We start from the raw sequence: 26,398 nt of genomic DNA on the forward strand, positions 1-26,398 counted from the left end.
CAACAATCAACAACAATCTTCATGCCTCCAATTCATGGTCACCAAACTTTTTTGGATGGCCTGGCCAATCTTTGTCTTTCGTGTCAATATCAAAACTTTCGCACATTGAAACCAATGGAACACATAAGATTTGATGTAAAGCATATAACGCTTTGTTGGCATAAAATTCGACATTTTCGAAGCAAAAAAAATCGTTGTTGTTTCCACTATAATATTCAATAATTAAGCGGGTATAATAATTAAGGGTACATATCTGTACCCTTAAAAAATACATATTTTATATGGAAATTTTGTTTAATAATCCTTTCATAAACGTAAATGGAATTTGTTTAAATAAGGTGGAATTTAGTTATACCCTACAGTGTATTAAACGTTTGTGCTGATGTTTGTAACGTCTAAAAATATTAGTCTATCACCCAGCTTAGAGTATACCTATCGACTCAGAATCACTTTCTGTGTCGATTAAACGATATCCGTCCGTCCGTTCGTTCGTCTGCCTGGCTATCCATGCAAAACTTGTACAAGTCGCAATTTTATTTATTTGAATATATTTTTATTAAATTTTTTCAGCCCAAGGATACACGGCCTAATCTCATGGCGATCGGTCCACTCATGAAAATAAATGATTGAAATATTAAAAAAATATTTTGTGTTCATTTACTTAGTCTATTTGTTTTAGTTTGGAACTTTGTACATTTTTTGTTTCATAAATTAAAACGCTTTTATTTAAATCCATAGCTTATATTGTTTCTTAAACACTTAAGTCATTTTTATAAACAATTTATTGAAAAACTTTGTTAAAGTTCTTAAAACTTTCTTATCATTTGATACGAGTATTTATGTGTATCTATTTATTGTTTGGCACCAACCACCAACAAATATAAAACACAAAAAATCATAACCAACTTTAATTCTAAACAAAAAAAAATAAAGGTTTATAAATTCCAACAAAGTCTTTTAAACAAACAAAAAAATCACAAAGCAAATAAGTACTTCAAAAGTTATTTCCCACAAAAAGTTTTATTTTCTTCAATTGTAAACTTAAACAAACCTTTGCTTTCCAAAATGTATGTATTTGATATGTTGTTTCCTAAGGAATGTTCACTTTAAATTATATTTCTTTAACATTTCAGTTAGACACTCAAAAACACACGCAAACACTTAACGGAAACGGAAGTTGTTTAGTATTTTGCAGCAATTTCCGCTTTTAATCTGTAAAAATTATTTTGTTTTTTTTCTATTATTTACTTTGTAGTGACTATTTGTTTTCTTTTTTTTATCGTTTTTTTTTTTAATTTTGCAAAAAAACGTAAATTTTGTTTCACTTGTATTTAATGAAAATAATTTAGAATTGCTGTTTTTATACAGCAATTTTATGTTCTTAATTGCACAAACTTATGAAGACTTCTAACTGTGATTTTGCCTTGAACAACGTTTTTATACCTCAGTTACAATATTAACTGTTCTCAGTTTAGTACTGTTTGTTTTCTCTTAATAGAGAAATACGCACTCAATTGTATGCAAAATCTCTTATTAGTAGAAAACGGGGGTCGGCTCAAAGAACTTTCTACAATATTCATTCGTTAATATTCAGGATCCTTATAAGTAAGAAAGTGGATACAACTGTCTAATGAAATCAACGTTTTGCTGGTTCCAGATATCTTACTGACTGATCAAATATTCGTTGGAGAATTATGTTATTAAAACTCCTCAATATGTTGAACCAGATCGAACCAGTTCCACACCATACATCCTTGAAATTTATGATGGGTCAATTGTTTTAATAGCTAATTCGTATATTTTTATAGTATATCATTTGCTCATTTTCATCCTCTAAATACTATGATTGCCGAGCACTGCTATAAAATGACATTATTTAAGGGATGATATTTAGCTGAGTATACTATTTACCAGAGATGAGAAACTCAGTACAATGGTACTTCTTTCAGTACAAATCACCCTAAACTAGTTGTTGTTTTATTTAATAGCATTCGATTTTTTTTAATAAAAATTCCAATAACTGACATAAAATCTCAATATTTTCTGATTTCTTTGACGAGTTCATCAGTTGACTTCAACAACCATCTTTGAAAATGTTTCTACTTGTCCAAATATTCATTTCACTTGGAAGGATTTGTCTTCACAAAATTTAGTTTAAGCTACATTTACGCTTCTCTTTGGAACGAAGTATCAGATAATGCCATTTTTAGTTCTTGGCCTTGGCCAAACGATGAGCTGTTCTTTTGTCTCGAGACATCGATTTTCAAATTCGGGACATCAGGTAAAATTTGTCTGAAACACCGCTCGTAGCTGTGAATTTAGCCGAAATTACTCGGCCCCTAAATGGCTATGCTTTAAATGGGTTTTATTTTGTTCTTTGTCTGATCGGATAACCAGAAATAGATTGAAATACATATATAAAATTGTGTAAATCACGTTTTTATACCCACCATACAGAATATGGGGGTTAAAGTGGACCTTATTTTTTATACCCTTCGCCATGAGTGGCAAGGGTATATACAAGTTTGTCATTCCATTTGTAATTTCTACATTTTTCATTTGCGACCCCACAAAGTATATATTCTGGATCGTTATAGATAGCGATGTCAATATAGCCATGCCGTCTGTCGGTCTGTATGTTGAAATCAACTTTCCGTAATCGACAAAATCGGCCAACAAATGGCTGAGATATAAGGAAAAAACCGGGGAAACATCGATTTTTGACCTATTTTTGGTCTATATCTGAATTACTAAGTCATTAATATAGACAATATGGATATCTAATGATAGATATTTTATAGTCCAATGCAACGATTTATATAAAGCTATAGTAAGTTGGACCTACAATGGGTCTAAATTGGGAAAAATATTTTTTTACCCGAATTTTTTTTTCATAAAAAATTTTTTTGTCATAAATTATTTTTCCAAAAAAAAAAATTTTAAGTTAAAAAAAAAAATTGGAAAAAACTTGTTTTAAAAAATATTAAAAAAAAATTCTAATTTTGTTTACCCAAAAATATTAAAAAAAAAAATGTTTTTAAGTATAATTTGGTGAAGGGTATCTAAGATTCGGCACAGCCGAATATAGCTCTCTTACTTGTTTTATTTTCGATTTTTCAAAAACGAGGGGGCAGTTTTGTCTGAGCTTAGGATAAAAAATAATTTAACACAAGTTTGAGCTCGATCGGTTAAAAATTGTGGTGCCGTACGAGGATTAAAGTTCGTGAGAACATTTACAAGGATAAAAAATGTTATTTTTTCATTTAGAAATTCCAAATATTGCAAAATTTTACCTTAGACCTTCATGATTTAAGGGTTAACATTGTCCGGTTTTAGAAAAACTTTCAGAGTATATTTAGAATTATCTGGCCTATAATATTATGTACCTATAGGTTTTACTAAAAATTCATAACAGTAAGGTAATTGTTATCATTTGTCAAAATATGGCTAACAAATTAGTTTTTCCCTATAATCGCAAAATTTAAATCGCAGGTACGATAAAACTGTAGGAGGTATTGACATACATATCGTTTTCATATTTTTATTTCCTATTATATTCTCAATAAATCCCAGTGTGATGATCAAAAAATTCTGAAATTTGTTTAAAAAATTTTAAAAAATTTGAAAATGTAGTTTTGAAACTGCTGTTAAAGAAATTAAATTTGTTTGGTCATACATGCGAATAGGTTAACGGTATCCTACTCATATACAAGTAACTACGGATATATTTTAAGTAAAATGAGCTTTTATTTTAATATTTAATATATGTTAATTTTGTTCCTACATTTCATGATCTAGTGGCCACGTTAATGACCTGTGGAATTTTTAATAACTTTAAAATTTTTTAACCAATTTTAGTCTTGTCTTGTATTTCATTACAACGACAATTACGTACACATTTCAATTATTTTACATTAAATTTCAAAAATAATTATTTAATGACAATATTTTTACAAAAACTGAACAAATAGCATTTTTCCCCTTGTAAATGTTCTCACGAACTTTAAATCACGTGCGACACGCCAATTTTTAACCAATCGAGTTCAAACTTTGTTCAAATTTTTTTTTATCCTAACCTCACACAAAGCTGCCCTTCGTTTTTAAAACTTGTACTGAGCCATGAGGTTTTGCCCTTCTTATGCTCTGAGAGCCATCCTGAACATTCCTCGGCCACATAATTTGATAAAAGAAGCTTGCGCATATATGACGTTTCAGGCTTAGATATATGAAAACCTCATATGTTTGGGAGGGAGGTTGAGGATCATTGTTATGTCGGATAGCCAGAGGGCACCTGGGGACTTATCTTCTCCTGAAGGTGTCGTCATTTACTCTATAACATTTCTAAAAGGTACTCGTTGACATTATGATGGTTACTTAGTCATAAGTGCCATGTCATGAGCACTTGTAGGACCGGAACCATACTCTGTCACCGTTCCAGAGAATGCTATAGGGAGGATTCGACATACATGACTATACCTCTGAGGATGGAAGGCAAGCATTCAGGTCACCTTGGACTCCCCTTTAACGACCATTTATAGGCAATTATAGGAAAAAAAGAGGAAACGATTTTCCACCTTCTCTGCGAATCCCCATTCCTCAGTGTCAAAATGCACAGATTTCTGGGCAACTACATATTAGTCAACCTTAGTAGGTATCTGACTTAATGACCTATTGGGTCTAAAATTTCAACATTTTAGCATACATTACGATGTAAATGAAACTACTTCTGACGAGTGGTGTGGCCTTTTCAAAACGGTGTGCTTTCGACTATACTTGATTGTTCGCAAGCAGGGAACTACCACGTAAACCAAACAATCATATATCTGAGGACGTACACTGGGATTCGCTTATGTTAGGGTAGTGCTGAGTGAAGTACATCGGAGGAGCTTTGATGTCAGATCTCCCAATAAACAGAATAATTTACTTCATAAGCAGCCTAGGCCTATTGTGGTAATGTTATGGACAGCTTTACCAGTATCCCTAACGGTTTTTGAGTATCCTTAACAATAATATACATATTAATATATAAAAATTACACATATTTACAAATGTAAATAGTGCCAGTATTTGTAGAAAATTATTGTTGCCATAACTAGGCACATAGCACATTCATAATTATCTCATAATAATTAATATAATGATGATATTGAACAAAAACTAATTTTATGTGAACCTAAATAATTCTACCAAATTACTTGAGGATTGGTTCAGAATTGGTAGGGTCAATTATAAACCAATCCTCAAAAATATAACCCCTATATCAGAAAATTATTTTATTGAAAATATTTCATTTAAAGTTTTAAGAAATTAATCACTCTATAAAAATCTGCATAGTTCGAACCATAACTGATTCAAATACTCATAGAAGGCCAGAACTACAAATTGATGGAGGGTACACAAGATTCGGCATACCACTCTTACTTGTTTTCTTTGATTTCTACGAAAGTTTTTTGTTTAGACTTTCTCTAAACAAAACTCTGGGTAGTGTTTCTCATTTAATTATTGCAGAAAGGTAATTTTCTGTGAAATCTAAAATTTATTTCAAACATTTAAAAAATATTATTGTTACGAAATTTTGTACTTTGGTACTTATTACAATTTGTACTTTTTATTGAAAATCTCTGCTCAAAATATGTATGTAGAACTAAATAAACAAAAAAAAAACCGGCTTTCAGGGGTTGATATATTTCTGAGAACAGTATCTACAACAAAACAATTAACAAAAGTAGAGCAGAAAAACACAAATAAAACTGTTGCTTTTGTATTTGGCATTGACCCTGTTGCTCAAATTTCTTGTTGTTGTTGTCTTTATTCTAGGAAATCATGTTCAAGGTTTATAATTTGGAAAGTAAATATTTACATACAAATATACATATTTCATTCCATGTTACAACGTAATGTAGACTATTTCCGAATATGTTTTGTTACAATAATACTATTTATCAGTTATATTGTTAGGAGTTGTTAAATTTTCAAGCAAAATATGTTATTCAATGTTCAAATTACACATTTTTTAAGACGAAACTTTTCGAAATATAAGAAATTAGTATGAGGAATAATGAAAAATGGTCAAATGTGATAGGATAAATTCGAAATTTAAGCTCACAATGTTATTAAATTCCTAAAGGTAAGAAAACTTCGATTATAAAAGTAGAACGGTTAAAGATGAGAACTCCAAAGTTTAGGTTAACTCTATGCGGTTTAGTGGTCGCTTTTCTAACCACCCTTTCTACGGTCTTTAAAACATTTTTATTGATATCTATTGGCAATTTGCTAAACAATTAATTTTTTTATGTTTTTTTTGAAAGACTTTGTCATCAGAGTGCACTGTTTAAATTAATGTATTAATTTGAAAATTTTTTAAACCGTAGTATATCTCAGAGTGTTTATTTTTCATCGAATTCAATGTTACTTTGTTATATAGTATTTGTTTGGTTATCTTGTGCTAACAGAGTAATATTTTATTCTATACTCTTGGATAAATAACGTAAATAATGGAGTGGTTATGACAAAAATAGGTTTTATAGAATGTATTTCTCTACATAATTTAATGTTATTATGTAAAGATGAACATGAATATTGAAGATATATTTTTGGAAGGTATACCTACTGATAATGAAAGTGTCTGCAGTCTTGAATCCTATGAAGAAGATCACTAAGGAGCAACCCGATCTGATGGTGCTTGGTGAAATACCTTTGAAGCTCCATTCAAAATTTGATGGTGTTTTTGATTCATATGATGACATACCTCTATGTAATTTGGCAAATTCCTCTGTTAGTGACTTATCTAAACAAACTCCAGTGGTGGAACCAAAATGTGGAACCAATTCTAGATAAAAAGAGCCGGGTGATTACACAGGAGATGAGGATATACCAAAATGATATAATAAAATTGAAGAAAGTCTCACCTACACTTAGTTTGTTTTGGTAAAGAAATTTAGTCAAAATGATTAGCTTTCAAACAAATACGAAAATGTTTATCATAATTGTTTGTAATGCCAAACGCCATGGTGGTTACTAAACTAACCACCACATTCTATAAAAACCTTGCGGTACTTTTATTTATTTTTTTTATTTTTCATAATAAATTAACCATAATTAAAGTAAAAATGCAAATGTTTTGATTATAAACTTATACACAAAAAACTGTGGCTACAAGAGTAAAATAAACAATAATATTACAACTAATTAATAAGAATTTTAACCTAAAAACTATTTAATTTTGTGTTATGTTATGTGAGCCAAAATAAATAAAACATTCTTGAATAAATAATAAATTTTAAATAATAAACAATTTTTAAAATTGTCTCAGGTTTATAAAAACAAAATTCCATACAAAATTTGATAAATTTTAAAGCTATTTATGAATATGCCTTCAATGTTTAAAATTTGTAGGGGAAATCTTCAGGATCTGTAGGAGTTTTTTTTAAAAATTCTACTGATATCAATTGAAAGGAATTTCTAAGGCCTTTCCAACGTGTAAAACTTTATAGAAGTTCGGACCGACTATTTCTCAAAATATAATTATACATAAAATGCGATATTTTTTCAAATATAAATTTATTCAAAGTATTGCCATTGTTAGCTATGAGATTTTCCAAGGCCAAGAACGAACCAAGTCAATATTGGATACTCTGTTTCATAGTGAAGCGTATCAAAGAGAGAGCGTTCTGCATCGACCGAAATAAATAGTAGTTTACGGTTTCATGTCTGGTCGCATATTCTGGGCGTTTTCAGCCAATTCTCGCTTCAAACAAATCATTTGCATTTGGTTCCCTGTGATGGTCTATCCAGATTTCAGCTGCTCATGCTAGATAGGATCCTTTTGGACCCTTTTGGACCCACCAAATACAGAGAATTGACTTAGCGCCATAAATACTAATCTTTAGTGTCGACTTCGGCTTCACATACGCTCTCCTACGCTTCGGGCTATTGTAATGGATCTAGTTTTCATCGCAAATAATGATGCGGTGCAAAAATGATTTTCTTTTATAGCGTTCAATCAGCATTTCAGATATTCAAAATCGTATTTCAAGGTATTTACCAGCTTTTGCATTAAACCAACTGCTTGCAAAACGTTTATCAAAATGTTCGATTGTTCGAAATCGACTTTTGGTTATCTCAAAAGACTTTTTAGAGAGCTAAAAAAAAATTAATTGCAACCAAAGTATTTCAATTTGGTACACTTGCATTTTTTTCTAGACTAGATGCCGTCTGTAAATCCCACATTTTTAAGTCATACACCGAATATAAAATGCTTAATATGTAACATTGTCTTTGAGGGTATCTACTTCACCAGAAAAATTGTAGTGAAGTCAAACACATGATCAATAACTACTGTAATTTAGTATAAATAAAGCCACGATTGTTTTCTGAAATTTAGTATAAATGAAGCCACGATTGTTTTCTAAAATTTAGTATAAATAAAGCCACGATTGTTTTCTGAAATTTAGTATAAATAAAGCCACGATTGTTTTCTGAAATTTAGTATAAATAAAGCCACGATTGTTTTCTGAAATTTAGTATAAATAAAGCCACGATTGTTTTCTGAAATTTAGTATAAATAAAGCCACGATTGTTTTCTGAAATTTAGTATAAATAAAGCCACGATTGTTTTCTGAAATTTAGTATAAATAAAGCCACGATTGTTTTCTGAAATTTAGTATAAATAAAGCCACGATTGTTTTCTGAAATTTAGTATAAATAAAGCCACGATTGTTTTCTGAAATTTAGTATAAATAAAGCCACGATTGTTTTCTGAAATTTAGTATAAATAAAGCCACGATTGTTTTCTGAAATTTAGTATAAATAAAGCCACGATTGTTTTCTGAAATTTAGTATAAATAAAGCCACGATTGTTTTCTGAAATTTAGTATAAATAAAGCCACGATTGTTTTCTGAAATTTAGTATAAATAAAGCCACGATTGTTTTCTGAAATTTAGTATAAATAAAGCCACGATTGTTTTCTGAAATTTAGTATAAATAAAGCCACGATTGTTTTCTGAAATTTAGTATAAATAAAGCCACGATTGTTTTCTGAAATTTAGTATAAATAAAGCCACGATTGTTTTCTGAAATTTAGTATAAATAAAGCCACGATTGTTTTCTGAAATTTAGTATAAATAAAGCCACGATTGTTTTCTGAAATTTAGTATAAATAAAGCCACGATTGTTTTCTGAAATTTAGTATAAATAAAGCCACGATTGTTTTCTGAAATTTAGTATAAATAAAGCCACGATTGTTTTCTGAAATTTAGTATAAATAAAGCCACGATTGTTTTCTGAAATTTAGTATAAATAAAGCCACGATTGTTTTCTGAAATTTAGTATAAATAAAGCCACGATTGTTTTCTGAAATTTAGTATAAATAAAGCCACGATTGTTTTCTAAAATTTAGTATAAATAAAGCCACGATTGTATTCTAAAATTTAGTATAAATAAAGCCACGATTGTATTCTAAAATTTTGTATAAATAAAGCAATGATTGTATTCTAAAATTTAGTATAAATAAAGCCACGATTGTATTCTAAAATTTAGTATAAATAAAGCAATGATTGTATTCTAAAATTTAGTATAAATAAAGCTACGATTGTTTTCTAAAATTTAGTATAAATAAAGTCACGATTGTTTTCTAAAATTTAGTATAAATAAAGCCACTGTCACGCTTTCAGTTGACGGAGACGAAAGTTTTTGCTGGGCAGAAAACCTGTAACGAGTTTAGAAATTTGGCTTATACAATATTTTAATATAATAACAAGAATTCATATAGTCTAAAGGTAACTTTAAAGCTAAATCTCTAAACCTTGTTGAGCAATGTCATTCCAAAATAAAAAATTATCAAAACCACCAAATGACAAAAATATTTCAGATCAAACAAAAATTAATTAAATTGTTTCAGGTTTAGTAAATGGTTTAATAAAAAAATTCGGGTTAAACAATATTTTTGCCTAAATTGACTCGTTGCAAAGGTCTTAAATGAATATTTTTGTATGTTACATACGGAATAACAAACCTATATATAACACTTATTGTGATGGAGGGTATAAAAAGTCCAAAAATTGCCAAAATATGCAAAAACAGCTAAAAGAACAAAAAAGTAGCAAAAAAAAACATTTTTGTCTTGTCTGATTATGACCTTTATATACAAATAAATAACAAATTTAATTTAATTAGTTCCTGGAAAACACTCTAGGGTATTAAAAATCATAATAATTGTATTAATATCAAACAAAAAAAACTACACTTTGCATATTTTAAAATCAACACCATGTTTACGCATAATTTTTCAACAAACCGTTTCTGGGAAAAAAAACCTTTTTTGTTCTACAACTACAAGATATTAATTATAATTCATTGTCCAATATATATGTATTTTGTTTCAGACTTTTTAAAAAAATGTTTATCGTGAAATACAATTGAATTGAAGAATTGCGAATTTATTACTTCCAATTGTTTATATAAAATATGTTACTAAAATTTCCACCTACAACCAAAATTTTCAACAACAAGCTATTTTCTATCGGGATGTGATTAAATATGACTGCAATTGCGAATAATAAATTACCAAGAAATCTGGTTTTTATACAATTTTCCTGTTTGTTGTTTTCAATACAAATCAAATTAATATGAAAAAGGATTGTTATGCTCCAATTTATTTCTGATTAAAAGTGATGCCAGTTTAGCTTTTTGTACCCACCCAAAGATGGGGGGGGGAATATTGAGTTTGTCATGCCGTTTGTAACATATTGGTCGTAGAACCAAAAAGTATGTAAATTCTGGATTTTCATAAGATTCTAAGACGAATTTGGCTATTTCCGTCTGTTTGTGGAAAACAGACGAAAAGAGCTAGCTGGCTGGCTGAAATTTTCCACAAAATACTCTTTGTTGATAAGGTTTTTTTGGTATTGAAAATCGACAATAGCGGTCTATGATTTTAATAATGACTTAAAAATGCGGGATCTACAATAGATGGCGTCTCTTTTGAACGCAGTTCAGAAGTGAATTTTGACACGGAAGACAAATATCGCCCAGGCTAGCCAAAAAAAAGTTTGAAGACCTAGCATTGGATGCTTTACACCATGAAGTTTGTTGTCAAACCCAACAAGAGCTTGAAAAATCATTGCTAAATACTCAAGCAGCAATTTAAAAATTAACGGCAGGATTCATCCAAAAGCAGGAAAATTGGGTAGCATACGAACTGATGTCGAGAGACCTTGAAAGACTATTTTGCATATCCGAAATACTGCCTGAACGCTATAAAAGTAAATAATGTTTAAACTTTCAATTTCATAACTATTGTCAACACTGCACATAACCACTGCTCACAGCATGTTGCAATATGAGAAACACTGTTGCGTATGATTGATATAAAATATAAATGAATTTCAAAATCAAGTATACAACAATAACCAATAATAACACAGTGCAAAAAACACACGATCATGACAGAACAGGTTCGACTTTTCTATCAAAGCGTAGTTTGTCTATTTTTGTGAGCCATTTTTTTATGGGACCCCAAAGATTCTGAAAATCAGTGGGCAATAAAAAAATGTTGTCATCAGTTTTTGGCCAGCAGCTAATTCAGACTTGGTGACACATATATGGCAATCATATAGCTATGAGTCTGCCAAACAAATTTTGTGAACATTTTGTGCCAAAAAATAGCTTTTTCGTCCACTTTTTTTGGAAAAAAATAAAGGGAAAAAATTGTTTCACTTTTTTTAGAATAACTTCCACAGACTCCAAATTTTTCACTAACAATATTTGATCAATATGAGTGATCAGAGATCGAGCTTCTTTTCTTGATTAAACACTTATTGGCCAAGTTATTTGCGAATTTAGATATTTTCAGTTTTTATATAAAAAATCGATTTTTTTTCAGAAATATGAGTGATCACAGATCGAGCTCCTTTTCTTGATTAAACGCTTATTGGCCAAGATATTAACGATTTTAGATATTGCGAGTTTTTATATAAAATTTCGATTTTTGGTCAGAAATGTGAGTGATCACAGATCGAGCTTCTTTTCGTGATTAAATGCTTATTGGCCAAGTTATTATATAAAATATTAGTGATCACAGATCGAGCTTCTTTTCTTGATTAAATGCTTATTGGCCAAGTTATTAGCGACTTTAGATATTTTGAGTTTTTATATAAAAATTCGATTTTTGTTCAGAAATATGACTGATCACAGATCGAGCTCCTTTTCTAGATTAAACGCTTATTGGCCAAGTAATTAGCGAATTTATATATTTTGAGTTTTTATATAAAAAAAACATTTTTGGTCAGAAATATGAGTGATCACAGATCGAGCTCCATTTCTTTATCAAACGCTTATTGGCCAAGTTACTAAAGATTTTAGATATTTTGAGTTTTTATATAAAAAATCGAGTTTTTGTCAGAAATATGACTAATCACAGATCGAGCTTATTGGCCAAGTTTTTATATAAAAAAACGATTTTCGTTCAGAAATATGAGTGATCACAGATCGATCTCCTTTTCGTGCTTAAACGAATATTGGCCAAGTTATTAGCGAATTTAGATATTTTGAGTTTTTATATAAAAAAATAAATTTCAATATTTGTTGAGAAATATGAGTGATCACAGATGGAGCTCATTTTCTTGCTTAAACGCTTATTGGCCAGGTTATTAGCGAATTTAGATATTTTGAGTTTTTATATAAAAAAAAAATTTTTGGTCAAAAAAATGAGTGATCACAGATGGAGCTGCTTTTCTTGATTAAACGCTTATTGGCCAAGTTATTAGCGAATTTAGATATTTTGAGTTTTTATATAAAAAAAAACATTTTTGGTCAGAAATATGAGTGATCACAGATCGAGCTCCTTTTCTTTATCAAACGCTTATTGGCCAAGTTACTAAAGATTTTAGATATTTTGAGTTTTTATATAAAAAATCGAGTTTTTGTCAGAAATATGACTAATCACAGATCGAGCTTATTGGCCAAGTTTTTATATAAAAAAAGATTTTCGTTCAGAAATATGAGTGATCACAGATCGATCTCCTTTTCGTGCTTAAACGAATATTGGCCAAGTTATTAGCGAATTTAGATATTTTGAGTTTTTATATAAAAAAATAAATTTCAATATTTGTTGAGAAATATGAGTGATCACAGATGGAGCTCCTTTTTTTGCTTAAACGCTTATTGGCCATGTTATTAGCGAATTTAGATATTTTATGTTTTTATATAAAAAATCGATTTTTGTTCAGAAATATGAGTGATCACAGATCGAACTCCTTTTCTTGATTAAACGCTTATTGGCCAGGTTATTAGCGAATTTAGATATTTTGAGTTTTTATATAAAAAAAAATTTTTTGGTCAAAAAAATGAGTGATCACAGATGGAGCTGCTTTTCTTGATTAAACGCTTATTGGCCAAGTTATTAGCGAATTTAGATATTTTGAGTTTTTATATAAAAAATAGATTTTTGTTCAGATTTCGTAACAATATCTCTAATATTTCCCGAGATACAGAATTATTTCCAAAAAAAAACAATATTTTTAAACCACTGTGCACTGCTCACAGCATGTTGCAATATAATAAAAACTGTTGCGTATGATTGATATAAAATATAAATGAATTTCAAAATCAAGTATACAACTTTTAATACTCTAACCAATAACAAATAATAATAAACAAATTTATTTTTATTTATGGAATTTAAAATTCACGCAATTAATTATTCATAATTTTCATAGTAAAAAATATGTTTTTTTTCATTATTAATCAGTTTAACGTTTATATAAAAAGCGTTTAATGCAGACACACATGTTGCATAGCATTCAGTGTGTTATCATAGCGTCATGACTACTTAATAACATCATTATGTGTATGATACAATATTTTAAGCCACATGTGGCAGGTTAAAACGTGACACATTTTCCATAGTCTATGGCTTTATTTTATTGTACTTTTTAAACATTTTACTTATAAACACTTATGTATTTAGGTACACTTATAAGTACATATTAGAGTGGCTCTAATTTTGCAATTTTTGGTTATTCCATGCTCCCAACATCTAAAATTGTTAATAAGGCGTCATATGCGGGAAGTTTTGCTTTACTTCTTTAATTTGCAAAACAACGATTACTCACCAAAGCTTATGTTGAATGTGTTCCATCGGTTTCAACGTGCGAAAGATGTTCAGAATTAATGATTTTGACATGGAAGACAAAGATCGCCCAGGACAGAAATAAAAAACTATTTAAGTTTGGAATTTCTTTTCAACTTTTATTTTTTCAAATTCTTTTGAAAATATTGCTACTTTGACCCAAAAATTCGAAACTCTTCAAATCAAACGTGCAATCTCTACACGTTGTCGCTTTCGAATTTGTGGCATTGTGTTTTTAGGTGACGTAGCAGAATTTTAGATTTTGCAAAATAAGCTCCAACCTAATATACTTGTACATATATAGAACTATTAAAATATATCACATGATATTTATGAGAGAAGTCTATCTTTTGTTTTAGGAATAAATTCTTAATAAGCTTTATTTATTCTTAGTATTTTTTCCGGCATGTGTTTCAAATTACTCAAGAATGTCTAGTTTATTATTTTATTTACAATTAATTTATTACATTTATTACTCTGCCAGTCTAAGAAAACACATTTTCATTTTAAACTTTCGTAAATGAACTTTGAAGATATTTTGTAACGATTATTAGTATTAGAAGCTGTTGCTGGCTTTTAAAATTTATCAGAAAACATTTACAATTTTAAACAAATATATTTAAAATAAATACAATATTTGATTGCAATTACAATTTTCATTTGTCAGTATAATTATCAACATGATTTGTTTGTTCAGCTTCAATTGAAACTTTCTTTCATATGCACAGAATAAATTGTGTACATGTTCTGCATTTTATTGATATCAATTCATAAGTACGAGTATACATTTTATGATTTTTGCAAAAATATCTAGAAGCCTTGAAGATAATTACTTTCATTTTAATTTGTATTTTGGTTTTGTTGAGAAATAATTGAAATTTTTATTGAGCAAAATTTTTGTTTTTGTGGAAAAAAGAGCTAGATTTGTCTTCCGATTTCTCTGAAATCTTCAGTATGTATTTTCTATGGATTAAGTAATAATATTTATTAAGAATTTGTTTTATTAAAACTGAGCAACAGCATACAATAATTGCATATTGGCGAAATTATTAGCAAAAATTAGTTATTCCAAAATGTATTGAAATCCCACACAGAAAAAATTATATTTCAATTCAAACATTTATCCCATGTTGAACTGGTTTCAATTATTTCATAATTAAATCAAGTATTCATTTGCTCAAAAACAAAATTTCTTGATATTTTCTATTGAATTTTGAGTTTTGCATTTGATTATTTTGACAATTGAATATACAATTTTCCTTATTGGTTGAATTTCAAATAAAAAAATAATTGAATAGATAATTTTCGTAATTGAAACACAAAAAATTACAAAAATGTGTTTTCAATTACGAAAATTATCTATTCAATAATTTTTGTATTTGAAATTCAACCAATAACAAAAATTGTATATTCAATTGTCAAAATAATTCAAAATTCAAAACTCAAAATTCAATAGAAAATATCAAGAAATTTTGTTTTTGAGCAAATGAATACTTGATTTAATTATGAAATAATTGAAACCGGTTCAATATGGGATAAATGTTTGAATTGAAATATAATTTTTTCTGTGTGGGATTTCAATACAATTTGGAATAACTAATTTTTGCCAATAATTTAGCCAATATGCAATTATATTATGCTGTTGCTCAGTTTTAATAAAAAAAATTCTTAATAAATATTATTATTTTAATTACACAGTACAACATTTTTCAGTTAATTGCTTTGGGACTCAATTCTGACAATTGCACGTGAAAGTAGCCCCAAAAAAAGGAACTTCTGCATCATTAGTTTTGTCAAGTTGGCTGCCGTAATAATTTAATGACCATACGAATTTTTTTCCTCAAGGTGGATCGTATACCGTACGGAATATCTCTTTTGTGGCTGAAGCAAAGTTGTAGATATTGAATAGTAGAAAAAAGTACGGAACATACCTACCCGAAAAAGGTGCATCCAGTGCCTTAAAAATTGCAAAAATGCCCATTTTTTTTAAATTTTTTACAAATTTTTCACCTTTTTTGCTCAATAACTGGATTACAAATCCAATAATGAACCGATCACCATGAAATTAGGTCGTGTGATTTGTGTCTATATGAAAGTTATTTATCATGAATTTAGTATGTATACCATCATTTTTAACAGATTCATGCACTTTAAAGTGATTTTCGGAAGCGTGTCTTATATGGGAGCTATGACTAATTATGGACCGATCATAATAACTTTTTTTGACATGAATTTTGTATATATCAAACTTATTTGGAGCGAAATTTGTGTAGATACATACATATATAAATTAAACATTTATGACCGATAAAGTCCAATTTCTGGAGTACATTTGTATGGGGCTAGGTGAAATAATGAACCGATTTCAGCCAATTTCAACAGAATTGGTCCTTGGGCCGAACAAATTATATGTTCCAAATTTTGTTATGATCTGTCTATAATTAGTCATAGCTCCCATAAATCTGTTAAAAATTATGGTATACATACAAAATTCATGATAAATAACTTTTATATAGACACAAATCACACGACCTAATTTCATGGTGATCGGTCAATAATTGCATTTGTAATCCAGTTATTGAGCAAAAAAGGTGAAAAATTGGTAAAAAATTTAAAAAAAATGGGCATTTTTGCGATTTTTAAGGCTCTGGATGCACCTTTTTCGGGTAGGTATGTTCCGTACTTTTTTTCTACTATTCAATATCTACAAGTTTGATTCAGCCACAAAAGAGATTTTCCGTACGGTATACGAGATATAACCGTGCTAATATATAGAAAAAGTGATAAAAATCCACCTTGAGGAAAAAAAAAATCGTATGGCCATTAAATTATTACGGCAGCCAACTTGACAAAACTAATGATGCAGAAGTTCTTATTTTTGGGGCTACTTTCACGTGCAATTGTCAGAATTGAGTCCCAAAATCATGTGTTGTACTGTGTTATGAAATAATTGAAACCAGTTCAATATGTGACAAATATAAATATAAGAAATAGTTTTTTCTGTGAAGGTAGTGCAGGGCACACATAGAAAGGTGACTGCGATGAAACAGCTGATTATTTTTTTTATTCAGTTTGAATTGTCAATTCACTTGTGGTTGTTGTGGCGAAAAATACAACAAACCCAAAAGCAAAAACAACAACAGGCAACTTTGACAGTTCACCTATCTTTTAACAAAAACAAAGTTCCTGTTGTTTTTGTATTGTTGTATTTGTTGTAGTGATGCAGTCACCTTTTTAAGTGTGCCCTTGTATAGTGTTTATGTTCAAATAAATCTATCTTCTACATACATAAAAACCAAATGTCGTCCGTTGGTAATGGCATCAGTTGAGAACGGCCAGACCGATTTAGACAATTTTTTTTTTTTTTAAATGTTTCTTTTTTCGATTTATCCAAAATCGGAAAACGGCTGCACCGATTTGGCTATTTTTTTGTTTAAATGTTCATAATAATCCAATTTAAGTTTTTACTGAAAGAAAAATTGACCACACCAATTTTTTTTCGATATATCCAAAATCGCAAGACGCCTAGACCGATTTGACAATTTTTAATGCTCGCAATAGTCCGCAAAAGTTTTTACAGAAATAAAATTTGTCCACATCCATTTATTAAATACATCTGCAAAATACATCGGTCTGTGATCACTCATATTGCAGACCAAAATTCGATTTTTTATATAAAAACTCAAAATATGTAAATTCGCTAATAACATGGCGATATCAAGAATATCAAGAAAAGGAGATCGATCTGTGATCACTCATATTTCTGAACAAAAATCGATTTTATATATAAAAACTCAAAATATCTAAATTCGTTAATAACATGGCCAATAAGCGTTTAATCAAGAAAAGGAGCTCGATCTGTGATCACTCATATTTCTGAACAAAAATCGATTTTTTATATAAAAACTCAAAATATCTTAATTCGTTAAGAACTTTGCCAACAAGCGTTTAATCAAGAAAAGGAGCTCGATCTGTGATCACTCACATATCTGGCCAAAAATCGATTTTTTTATATAAAAATTCAAAATATTTAAATTCGTTAATAACATGGCCAATAAGCGTTTAATCATGAAAAGGAGCCCGATCTGTGATCACCAATATTTCTGAACAAAAATTGATTTTTTTTATATAAAAACTCAAAATATCTAAATTCTAAGAACTTGGCCAACAAGCGTTTAATCAAGAAAATGAGCTGGATCTGTGATCACTTATATTTCTGAACAAAATTCGATTTTTTTATATAAAAATTCAAAATATCTAAATTCGTTAATAACATGGCCAATAAGAGTTTAATCAAGAAAAGGAGCTCGATCTGTGATCACTCATATTTCTGGCCATAAATCGATTTTTTTATATAAAAATTCAAAATGTCTAAATTCGTTAATAACTTGGCCAATAAGAGTTTAATCAAGAAAAGGCGCTCGATCTATGATCACTCATATTTCTGAACAAAAATCGATTTTTTCAAAATATCTAAATTCGTTAATAGCTTGGCCAATAAGAGTTTAATCAAGAAAAGGAGCTCGATCTGTGATCACTCATATTTCTGGCCATAAATCGATTTTTTATATAAAAATTCAAAATGTCTAAATTAGAGTTTAATCAAGAAAAGAAGCTCGATCTATGATCACTCAAACTCGCAATATCTTAAGTCGTTAATAACTTAGCCAATAAGCGTTTAATCAAGAAAAGGAGCTCGATCTGTGATCAGTCATATTTCTGAACAAAAATCGATTTTTTTATATAAAAATTCAAAATATCTAAATTCGCTAATAACTTGATCAAAAGAGTTTAATCAAGAAAAGGAGTTCGATCTGTGATTACTCATATTTCAGGCGAAAAATCGATTTTTTTTATATAAAAACTCACAATATCTAAAGTCGTTAGTAACTTGGCCAATAAGTGTTTAATCAAGAAAAGCAGCTCATCACTCATATTTCTCGATCTGTGATCATCAAATTAGAATGTTATTCAATTTAGTAACAAATTCATATCGGAGCTTTTATAAATCCTTTAAATGTTCAAAATGGTATTGCACTATAAAATTGTCCGAGTGGTCTGGGACACATACTGGTTGGGGGCCCTTTTCAGGCCTTTTTATAACATAAATAGAATCTGGACAATATACCCTTTCCAACAAGGTATAAAAATCTTAAAAAAAATAATTATAAATATTAAAAATAAACCCTTAATTTTAACTCCCCTAATCTTTAAAGTCGATAGTCGTGTGTTCTGTCGCCATTTTCGAATTGACATAATAAATATAATTTTTGTCTGATATCTTAGCTTTACGATAGAACTAGTTTTATGGTTAATTTCAAACATTTGCCCAAATCTTTTATTCATCTTATATTATCCAATGTGGGTCTTTCAAATTTTCAGAAAAATCCAATCCGCACTTAAAAAATTAAAAAACAAGTAAGAAAGTATGGTCGGTCAAGCCCGACCATATAATACCCTACACCAAGTAAATGAGTAAAAATATTTTTCTTTTAAAATATCAATAATTTATATTTTTGAGTGATTTTCGGAAGTGGGCCTTATATGGGAGCTATGACCAATTATGGACCGATCACCATAAAATTAGGTCGTGTTATTTATGTCTATATTAAAGTTAACTATGTTGAATTTTGTGTGTATACCAACATTTTTAAGCGATTTATGCACGTTAAAGTGATTTTCGGAAGCGGGTCTATGTGGGAGCTATGACTAATTATGGACCGATCGTAACAAAATTTGGTGACATGAATTTTGTATATATAAAACTTATTTGGAGCGAAATTTGTGTAGATACATAGATAAATTAAACTTTTATGACCGATAAAGTCCAATTTCGAGGGGACATTTGTATGGGGGCTAGGTGAAATAATGGACCGATTTCAGCCAGTTTCAATAGGCTTTGTCCTTGGGCCGAAAAAGTAATATGTACCAAATTTGATCGAAATATCTTCAAAATTGCGACCTGTACTCTGCGCACAAGGTTTACATGGACAGCCAGCCAGCCAGCCAGCCAGCCAGCCAGCCAGCCAGCCAGCCAGCCAGCCAGCCAACCAGACGGACGGACGGACGGACGGACATCGTTTAATCGACTCAGAAAGTGATTCTAAGTCGATCGGTATACTTTAAGGTGGGTGTTAGACTAATATTTTTGGGCGTTACAAACATCTGCACAAACGCATAATACCCTCCCCACTATGGTGGTGTAGGGTATAAAAATATATGTATTTTGATCTTGAACCTATTTTGTTAATTTTTCGAAACATTTTTAGTTGGACCGATTTTTCCCATTCTCAATATGTTTGGAACCCTAGGCCCTTCCTTCTGGGCCCTATCGTGTCTTCAACATACAGACGGAAGGACATAGCTAGATCGTCTTAGTATTATATAAGGACATTTATGAGTCTACAACCAATATTTCGATGTGTTACAAAAGGAAAATAAAAATCAATTTCAAAGAATAATAATGAATTATAGTGGTGGCCACCAATTTAAGACAAATACTTGAATTTTTTTCATCAACTGAATTTTAAGTGCGATAGAGCCAAAATAAAAGGACCTCTAAGGGTATGAAATATATTATTAATGTTTCTAGTTTCTGAAAAATGTTTGGAAAAATCGGTAAAACATATATGGACAAAGATATGTGGAAATACGTTGACCCACCTCTGTTAATAACATGATATGACCGAAACTAATGGAACGAAAAATACGAAATTTGGTCCGAATATTTTATAATAATAAAAATATAATGATATAAATGCGAGAAAATATGTTTATTTAAAAAAAAAATTTTTTTGGTCAAGTTGTAGAAAAATTGTATGTGTTCGTGATGAATATGTATGAATTGATACAGTCGAATAAAACACACTTGTGTGTTAAAACAGTCCTCATGCATACATATTTGTGGAAATATTTGAAAAAATAATAGACAATCACGTGGAATTTAGCAAACAATTTTTGTCTTAAATTCCTGGCCACCACTGAATATAATATAAATGTGATATCGCAAGGTTTCTGATTGAAACAATTTATCGAAAATTTCGCTTAGACAATGTGCTAAATCATATCCCAATACTTTCTTATTATACTCCAGAAAATGTGCAGAAATGTCTTAATGAAAATGTTCAGGAGAAATGTTTCTACAGGAGTTTAAAAAAAAATCATTGCAAATGTTAGACATTAGACGTGTCGCTAAAAAATGTTAGCTGGGTTAGTTTTTCATGATTAATATGAATGTTTTGTATCGAATGTTACACGTGTTGCATCTTATGTGTTATTTCAACAATTGTTGCTCAATATTTTATCACATTCTCCATGGAGATGAGAGTTCATGTTGATAAGTTTGTCATTTGTTTTGTCATTTTTCAAATATGGTATATGTCATAAGTATATCGATATAAAAAAGGATATATTAAATAACTTCATTAAAAAAAAAATTTAAAAAGGAAATAAAATGTGATGTCTCTTCTTATTAAAAATTGCATTAAAACTTGTTTTGTGTTTAAAATTTTATAGATTTTATTAAGTTTCTTCCTTCTCCTGTAAAGTAACAAAAAATCGAGTAACGCCTTTTTTATATTAAGCCATCGATATGTAGGTCTACTTATAAATTTGTATGTTACTCATAATAATACTGATTAATGATGACCGCCTAACCGAAGCCGTGGCGATCAACTAGTATTGAATATTTACTGATATTGCCATTCGAATAATCGAGAAAAAAATTAATTTTTTATTCGAATGAATAACATTTTTTTCTTTTTAATTTATAAAAAAAAACATTTCGAACAATAACACAGGGCAACAAAATCGAAAAAATTTTAGATGTGTTGTAGTTCCAGTAGTATAAATATGGTCCAAATTTTAAACCTCCGTTAGTCGCAATCATTTTCAATCGAGACTAGTCGCAATGTATCAAATTGATATCAATAAATAAAACGCGCGTTATATTCACAGTATTTAAAAGAGTAATACAAATAAAACTGCAGTATAAATATATTGTTACGAAATTGTACTTGAATTCAAATATAACGATTTTAACGGCTGATTTAAAAGTAGCATAATGCTTTCAAATAACAGTGCTGTAAAACTGTAACATATCTGTGGTCATTATTAAATAAAAGCTTTCAGTTGATTTGATCGTAAGTTGGCAACGCTGTATTTGATTTCGAATATTCAGTTAAAGAACATTGTAGAAAGTACACCACAGATGGCGTATGTATTAGAAACCTCTAGACAGTTAAAGAGCTTTCTAAATGGTAATGCAGTGTTATAAATAGTGGCAGAGGTTGCAGTCGTTAGTGAGTTTATCAGAGACGCTTTTCGAATAAACATCATCTAAGTGCCTTAAAGTGTGTTGTGTTTTTCAAGTAAATTCGTGTACATTATAAATTGTGTCTGTAATTCTGAGAATTTATAAACGTGTATAAAAAAACATTGAGTGGCTATTTAATTCTGTTGTTGTACATTTTAAAGAAATAAAGAGTGGTTACAATTTTCAAACTACTAAACGACTTTTATTTGCAATCAAAAGTATCCGGTTTATTTAAAGGAAATAAACCAGCGTTTTGAAAAGGTTAAAACGTAACAATATTTTTATCAAAAAATAGCTTAAAACTTACAGTGTTTAAAAAAGTTTACAATAAAAAAAAATTTGCCTGTATCAACTACATAGATCAGTTGCGAGTAACGCAGGGTTAAATTCTATGGAGATGTTTTTTTTTTTTAAATTTTAAGTGAAATTGTGATTTTTTTAATTAAAGATTACTCAAAAACTCTTAGTCCGATATTATCGGCTCAGTAGTTTCGAGTGATAATAACAAATTTAAGTAAAAAATTTATTTTTTATGTGAAAATAGCAAATTTTTTTTGTTTTTAAAAACTCATGAAAAATCGAATATGGCATAAATTGTTTACGTTTATTGTTTTAACGCAAATCCACATATAACAGCAACAAAATGAGATATCTGTCATAAAAATTTATTGATTCTTTTCGAATACATTTACAATTAAGTGAATTCGCCTCATTTTCCCAAGTTTTAGTTTTTTGTTTGATATACATAAAATTGAGTAGTTAATGTTCTTCTTTTGAATGATTGAATTTTGAAAATATTTTCCCCATACTATGAACAAATTTTCATATGTATAATGCCTTTTAATGGGTTCAGTAGTTTCGGAGTTATAATAACAAATTGAAGCAAAAAATATATTTTTTAAGAAAAAATATTTTTTTTTGTTTTAAAAAAATCATGAAAAAATCTAAAACTGCAGAAATTGTTCAAAGATTTATTACTTTATCCTAAAACCACATGTAATAGGAACAAAATGAGATATCGATCATAAAAATCTATGGCTGCTTTTCGAATTTATTCACAATTAAGTGAATTCGCTCATTTTCACAAAATTTTTCTTTTTTGTTTGATATAAATAAAATTGAGTAGTTAATAATCTTCTTTCGAATGATTGAATTATGAAAAGATTTTCCCCATACTATGAACAAATTTTCACATATATATTACGTTTCAATCGGCTCAATAGTTTCGGAGTTATAATAACAAATTGAAGTAAAAAATATATTTTTTAAGTGAAAATAGCAAATTTTTTTGTTTTAAAAAAATCATGAAAAATCGAAAACAGCAGACATTTTTCAGATTTATTACTTTATCCTAAAGCCACATGTAATAGGAACAAAACGAGATATCGATCATAAAAATATATGGATGGTTTTTGAATTTATTCACAATTAAGTGAATTCGCTCATTTTCACCAAATTTTTCTTTTTTGTTTGATATAAATAAAATTGAGTAGTTAATAATCTTCTTTTGATTGATTGAATTATGAAAAGATTTTCCCCATACTATGAACAAATTTTTACATATATATTACGTTTCAATCCGCTCAATAGTTTCGGAGTTATAATAACAAATTGAAGCAAAAAATATATTTTTTACATGAAAATAGCAAATATTTTTGTTTTAAAAAAATCAAGAAAAATCGAAAACGGTAGAAATTGTTCAGATTTATTGCTTTATCCCAAAGCCCAAAGTAATGTAAACAAAATGAGTCATCGATCATAAAAATCAATGTATTCTTTTCGAATTTATTCACAATTAAGTGAATTCGCTCATGTTCAAAAAATTTTATGTGCTTACAAACGTGTAAATTTTCAATGTGTTTTGTTTTTGTTACAATAACAAAATATGCTATCTATTGTAATTATTAATTATTTAATTATTTAAATAATATCTTTTACCCATTATTCGTTCGAATAACATTTAAAATTAATCTATCACTCGATTAATATAAAAATTTATAAACTTTTATTCGATTAAAATAAAACTCGATTTGACAAGCCTAATATTTACACATTTGGAATGAGTCTATATGCAGACTCATTTATGTAATTTCTAAACATACGACTGACATGCATGCATACATACAAACACAAAATTTATTCAAATATTTGTGAAATGAAAATATTCAATAGATTTACAGACATTAATGAGTCGCACGCACACAATCAATATTCATGTAATTAAGTTGTTTTGAAATTAGTACTTTAACAAGAGATTTGAATTGAAGCAAAATTATTCAAATTCTTCATAATTACTAAATGAGGCCATAAGCGCAAAAGTGGTGTAACCCTCAATTTTTCTTGATTGCTGTTCTGGTGTTACATCCAATCAATACAAAAGTGGGTTAAGATACCTTTTGGTATTGGAATGCAGATGGAGCTGAAAAAAATCGTTTTTGCACAGAGCATAATAAAACAAAATATTGTAGCAAAAGTGGTGTTAGTTGAATATACCACTAAAGAAATAGTTTGGGGTTACACCACTTTTGCACTGATAGCCTCAAACATAAGTTGTTAAAATTTTCGGACAGAAAAATAAGTTTTTTGGAAGAACTTACAGAAATTCCAACATCCTGCGATTGTACAAATCTAATAGATTTTTGTATCCTAAATAAATACTTTTAAAAAGATGTTTTTCTTTTAGTGAAAATGAAATCGAAAATCACTCACAAAAGAAAATTATCGAAATTTTAAGAGAAAATGGTTTATGCTCATTTACACAGTGTAGGGTATCGTATGATCGGGCTTTATCGACTGTACTTTTTTACTTCTTTGTGGTTGGGAATTATTTTATTATGAAATAATTCCCAAATGCAAAAGCTTTTTTTTTTTTAACGTTTTATTGATTTATTGAATCTGTCTATTTTGACCTTACAATAAGTATTTAAATCTTATAACTAAAATTAAAACTATTTGCTCTTCAGCAAGAGAGCCATTATGGTAAACTGTCACTCATCTTAGCGGGGTGGTAGATCTGCTCTACGGAGCCTGGATCGGGTTTGGGTCTGCACAAGTTGTCTTGCAAGCGTATTGGGATGGTTTCGCAGCTTCACAATATATTTCTCACGGACTTTCTCGAACTCTTCCTTTACCAATGTCACTTCTAAGTCTCTGTGGATGTTTTCATTTCTTATGTACCATGGTGCTCCCGTCATGGTCCTAAGAATTTTAGATTGGGCCCTCTGTATAAGATCAATACTGGTGTTGCTAGCCATTCCCCATAATTGAATTCCATATGTCCAAATTGGTTTTAAAACGGTCTTATACAGGATGACTTTATATTCAAGGCTTAATTTTGATTGGTCACTGATTAACCAATGAAAGCTAGAGACTTTTAACTTCATGTGAAGTCTCTTGGTTTCTATGTGTCGGCGCCAAGTAAGCCGTCTATCTAGATGAATACCAAGGTAGGTGACATAATCAGACTGCGGTATATTAACGTTGTTGAGTGTGACAGGTGGGCAATTTCCTCTCCTTAGAGCGAACGTAACATGTTTACTTTTCAGCTCATTTACCTTTATTCGCCAGTTTTTCAACCATGACTCCACACGTACGAGGTAATTCTGTAGTTGACTAGATGCCATGAGTGGGTTTTCGTCTGAGCTAATAATGGCGGTATCATCAGCAAATGTTGAAATTGTTAGTTTATCGCACGTAGGGAGGTCGGAGGTGTAAATCAAATATAGCGTAGGTCCTAGTACACTTCCCTGTGGAACGCCAGCTCCAATCTTGCATTCTCTCGTCACATAATCATTGTACTTAACTCTGAAAAGTATATTCGATAAATAAGACTCCAGCAATTTATGAGTACATAGTGGTAGTAAACATTTGATTTTATGTATTAGACCCTTATGCCATACCTTGTCAAAAGCCTGAGCAACGTCTAAAAAGATGGCAGAACAATATTTCTTTAATT

The sequence above is a fragment of the Calliphora vicina genome, chromosome 5, assembly GCF_958450345.1.
Source record: "Calliphora vicina chromosome 5, idCalVici1.1, whole genome shotgun sequence".
Taxonomy (NCBI): domain Eukaryota; kingdom Metazoa; phylum Arthropoda; class Insecta; order Diptera; family Calliphoridae; genus Calliphora; species Calliphora vicina.